Source organism: Macrobrachium rosenbergii, chromosome 18, assembly GCF_040412425.1.
Source record: "Macrobrachium rosenbergii isolate ZJJX-2024 chromosome 18, ASM4041242v1, whole genome shotgun sequence".
NCBI classification, from domain to species: domain Eukaryota; kingdom Metazoa; phylum Arthropoda; class Malacostraca; order Decapoda; family Palaemonidae; genus Macrobrachium; species Macrobrachium rosenbergii.
The window spans coordinates 965,616-971,497 of NC_089758.1; positions in this window are offsets into that span (position 1 = coordinate 965,616).

Sequence of the window (5,882 nt, forward strand, 5' to 3'; positions counted from 1 at the left end):
TCCGATTACAAGAACTTGTCTTTTGTACGTGATTATGAAGTGGTGGCACTGGTATTTTGGATGGAGCCATCCATTAAAATGATCTTGTGAGATGGTCCAGGTTCGACAATTATTTGCAGGAAAAGCCCTGATAGTTGCCAGCGCGGGGGATTCGTCACATTTAGGCGGTGCTTTTTATTAAAGGTGCACGAGCGAGTATCTGCATCTCTTGGGAAGCTTCATGTGTCGAACAAGCCGGATTACATTACGAACATTTTACCCGTTTCTTTTTACCATAAGGGCGTAAACGTTAACACAGCGATTACATTAAGCCCCTCGTGCTGTAGTTTGTATACGGATCGGACTAGGCGAAGGAAAAAAAAAAGCGGACTGTGCAGGGAAAATTTAGTGACGAATTGCCAGAACCGCTGAAACACATGACTGAAAAATGGGGCAAAAGCAAGATACTTTTTCATGACAAGCACCAACGTCTGGACGATTAGCCGGTGATGTTTGATCACCGGAGAAGCAGCAGCACTTCTTCTGTTATACAAAGCAGGACAACTCGAAGTGCCTGCAGGTGTCTTCCATGAACGACGAATGATAACGATTATTAATAAAAAGGGCAATGAAACCTATACTGAGCAGCCTCTGTTGGCTGGGGAACTCCGGAGGTCCACACCAGGCCTCCTAATCCTTTTCACGTCATAGGTACACGAGACTTTGTTGGCATAAGCTGGCTCGATAGCAGCCAACAAACCCGCCAACAAACCACAACTGCACTATAGTGAATAAAAGCAACTGCGCTACAGTGAATAAAATGCACTATAGTGAATAAAAGCAACTGGACTATAGTGAGTAAAAGCAACTGCTCTAAAGTGAGTAAAACTAACTGCACTATAGTGAATAAAATGCACTATAGTGAGTAAAAGCAACTGCACTATAGTGAATAAAATGCACTATAGTGAGTAAAAGCAACTGCACCATAGTGAATAAAATGCACTATATTGAATAAAAGCAACTGCACTATAGTGAATAAAATGCACTATATTGAATAAAAGCAACTGCGCTATAGTGAATAAAATGCACTATAGTGAGTAAAAGCAACTGCACTATAGTGAATAAAAGCAACTGCACTATAGTGAATAAAATGCACTATAGTGAATAAAAGCAACTGAACTATAGTGAGTAAAAGCAACTGCACTATAGTGAATAAAGTGCACTATAGTGAATAAAATGCACTATATTGAATAAAAGCAACTGCACTATAGCGAATAAAAGCAACTGCACTATAGCGAATAAAAGCAACTGCACTATAGTGAATAAAAAGCAGGTCGCATGAGAAAGGAATACGAGAAGTATACGACGAAAGTAGCAGCAATCAGACCGCATCTTTTTGCTGTGTGTAAAGTGCATATATATATATATATATATATATATATATATATATATATATATATATATATATATATATATATATATATATATATATATATATAGGACTAAGGATGAGCATAATGAAAACGAAAAAGTGGGGACAAAGCGACATAGTCTCTTATGATGATCTGAAAATTATGGTGGTGACGGAGGTGCTGACGGGCGGCCACAAACGGCGCAAAGGATTTGCATGAAAAGAAAAGAACGGTTTTTGGGGAAGGACACTCGCCAGGGACCATCCACTTATCCACAACAGCAACCCGGTGCATATAAGAAAATTAATGATATATATATATATATATATATATATATATATATATATATATATATATATATATATATATATATATATATATATGAAATATGAAATTGAACTGAATGAAATTAATATAAATTGATTTCACACATTCTCTCTCTCTCTCTCTCTCTCTCTATACATATACATACATATTCACATACACGTATACCTACTTTATATATATATATATATATATATATATATATATATATATATATATATATATATATATATATATATATATATATAAAATAGGTATACATTCATCAAAAATTTTTACACTAAGTTGTAATTTCTTCTTTAGATATTCATAATGTTGAAAGACTAGGTCTTTCTTTGGTCACTATTTTACAAAAGCTATTTTTTTTATTACACGACAAATTAACAGTGGCAATAAAATTAATTTTCGTATTTCTAAACCATATTTTTTATTAACAAATTCGACATGCCACATCAAATAAGTAACCTCTACGGTACTATACATTGCTAATTTTGCGATATTATTTGACATCTAATTCCTGGCTAGAATTAATAAATAATGTAATGTCGGTCAGTAGAGAAACAGTCATTAAATGGATAGCACAGAACACTGTAGCGCAAAGTCGGGAGTGGCTAAGATATCTAGGAAAAGCTGTTCGGTCGGTGCTGCCACCTGTTAGGCAGGCGGGGAGGTAACGCTCATACCTGATTTTCCCTCTTTATAAGAATGAGCCTTTTAGCTTATCTTCCAGAATTTTGATGCAAAGATTCTGGCGAATCGTAGTCCAGAACATTTCACAAATACGTTTCACGAAATAGTAACCATCTGACAGAACGCTCTCCATTTTACCGTTATCGGTACGATTAATAGCAGCGTAAAAAGCAACCTTTGTCGTATGGAAACAAGCGTCGTTTTATAAGCAATTTCATCTCGACGAAAGATCTCTGCAGCATGAAAGGAATGCTTCTTTGACTATCTGTACGTTGCCTGGTCTCCTTTTCACTTATCCCGTACCCGCCCACGCTTCTCCTTAACAAAATAAATAAATAAAAAAAGCTGAAGTCTTTCTGTTGATTGATTTCCTGAGATAAAACAGGTTAAATTATGGCGAGTTCTGAGAGGAGATGCTGTGATTAATGCACTCATTCATCTACAGAAACACATTGCAGTTGGACAGATTTCTGGGAAAAAATGTATAGATACCGTATAGGGCCTCAACAGAAAACAGATGAGAGTATTTCATTAAACTGGAAATCATTGGCAACAGAAGTACAAATACCAGCGTTTCTTTAGATCGAAGGAGTTGTTGCTTTTCTTTCCTGGAGTTTCTTATATTTCGTAATCTGCGCTCACTTCTAAAACTCTATACAGACGTCGTGAGAGAGAGAGAGAGAGAGAGAGAGAGAGAGAGAGAGAGAGAGAGAGAGAGAGAGAGAGAGAGAGAGAGAGAGAGAGAGAGAGAGAGAGAGAGAGAGAGAATGTTTCAGGTACTGTTGGCCATCTACATGGAATTCGAACTAAAGGCTTACTTTCAACATAGGATGTATCCACAAATGGTTGATGCATATATATATATATATATATATATATATATATATATATATATATATATATATATATATATATATATATATATATATATATATATATACATACATACATATATACATATATGCTGGAAGATTGGGCCATTTAGAACTCCGAAGATTTACAAGGAATAGAAGAGCAAACAGCCATCGTAACATCCTATAAATCTATTTGGCCAAATTTTCGAGACTGCACGTCTCATCATCTTTGTATTTTACACCCCTGATGATGAGACAAGTAGTCTCGAAAATTTGACCAAATAAATTTATAGGATGTTGCGATGACTGACTGCTGTTCTATTCCTGGTATGTGTGAGTGTGTGTGTGTATATATATATATATATATATATATATATATATATATATATATATATATATATATATATATATATATATATATACGAGCGTATATACATATATGTGTGTGTGTATGTGCAGAATTTGTTCCCCACTGCATTTTGAAGACTACACACATATGTCTATCAGATCTTCATCTTCAGCGGTGACATTTATTTTCCTTGTACCGCATGTATTTTTTTTTTCTGAACAGTGATTCTGAAACTCCGTTTTGCAGCCCTAGCGTCTCGTAAAGTTTGCCTATATGCAGGGAGGCGTGAGAGTCCATGCACTCTTTCATAGTTATTCTTCGGAGAAAGTTACGATGTTCTTCCCAGGCATCATTGCAAACGGACTGTCCCTCGTTTGGTAATTCGTGTTGATATCGGCCCATAGGTTACAGGTGCCGTGTGATCGTAACTTTGACAGAACTCACGCTCTTCCATTGCTTGATTTGACGAAAGTTTCCAGATTGCAGGTCGCGGTGACTTAACCCCTGAGGCGAGAGTATGCCAGCAGATATTCTCCGTGTTGCTTTTCGATAGCTGGAAGCATTGTTTCCACAGCATCCGCTTCCTGCATATCTCCCTTACGAGACGGTTTCGTCAGAAGTCGTGGGAAAAATCGATGTCGAGGCTCGTTGTGCTCTAGTGCTGATTCTTGTGTGTGTGTTTCACCTGGCTGGGTTCGGGTTACCTATGCTGCTTTCTCTGTAGTTTGCGTTAGACTTCACGGTTTATCCATTGCTCCTTTCCCTTATGCGCTTTTATTTCTGACGAGGAGGGTCGTTTGTAAAAGGAATGTAGACACTTTCCTTCAGGTTAGAAAATCTTCCCTGACTTCCAACCGTTCAGAATATTTACAGGCGTTCTTTGTTCCCTGACCGTTTATCTCTTCTTTTCTCGCCGTCGCTTTTTCTAAGTGGACGCCTCTCGTTGGCATATACATTTCTCCTATTCAGGGTCAGAGCAATTCCCTGCAATTTATTCTGACAACATCAAAGCATTTTTCTTCTTGGAATATTATTTTGCACTTATTACTTAGTGTGCCTGGAGGTATAACACCATTCCCGTTAGGGTAAAACATCTCTGCCTTGGGGGGTCGACGGGATCAGTACTGAAGACGGAGTCCAAAAGGAAAGAAAAACACGAGATTCAAAAGGGAATACAAAGTGATGAAAGACCATGTAAAAAATAAAATAGAAGTGCAGAGGAACACCGAAGTTAAGTATACCTTAAGTTTTACCAGACCACTGAGCTGATTACCAGCTCTCCTAGGGCTGGCCCGAAGGATTAGACTTATTTTACGTGGCTAAGAACCAGTTGGTTACTTAGCAACGGGACCTACACTTATTGTGGAAACCGAACTACATTAAGCGAGAAATGAATTTCTATCACCAGAAATAAATTCCTCTAATTCTTCATTAGCTGGCCGGAGACTCGAACTCGAGCGGAGGAACACCGAAACACTGGGAATCCATTAGGGTTGGAATTCGATTGGCAGCGATGGCAGGGTCCGTCTATAGTCTATACGCTTGCTGGTCGTAATTCGCGAAAAAGACCTCTAATACTGATCTCAGAAAACTTCGTAGTAAAATAAATTTATCTTACGAAAACTTGTCATCCTCACTGGTGACTGAGTTTCCAAAAAGGGCTCTCAGTGTTGGCCTGTGACGACCGTATCACTAGTTCGTATGCGGTAGACATGATAAAAATACAGCCCGGGAAATTTCCAGGTTTTGACGGTTCACCTTTTCTGGCTGCCTTCCATCGTTGAAATATATGAGGGAAATGTTCCAGCCATAGTAAAAATCTTGGGTATATTATTATATGCGGGATGGGTGGGCAGCAGCTGAACCATTTCGCAAGCAGTTCTGAATATTCGCGGATACATTCCATCTTGGGTACCAGGATAATTGATTAATGTTACAATTGAATAAGCTAAATGGGGTAACCTGGGATCTGTCTTATCAATGCAAGTTAGGGCAAGTGCTGATGGAATTTCCTACGATGAATTCGGCCGCCTACCACTGTTCCTTCCTTCCTCCACCGGGGACATTTGGCTAATTACTTGCGCACTTGCACTGGTGAAATTAATCCCGAGATTAATTTTGTTATATCGAAATCATACATATTGGAGAGAGAGAGAGAGAGAGAGAGAGAGAGAGAGAGAGAGAGAGAGAGAGAGAGACGCTTTCGATTAATGATTATCTACTTCTCACGTCGCTTCGTTTCTTAGAGGAGTTTTAAATCAGGCATATTTTACG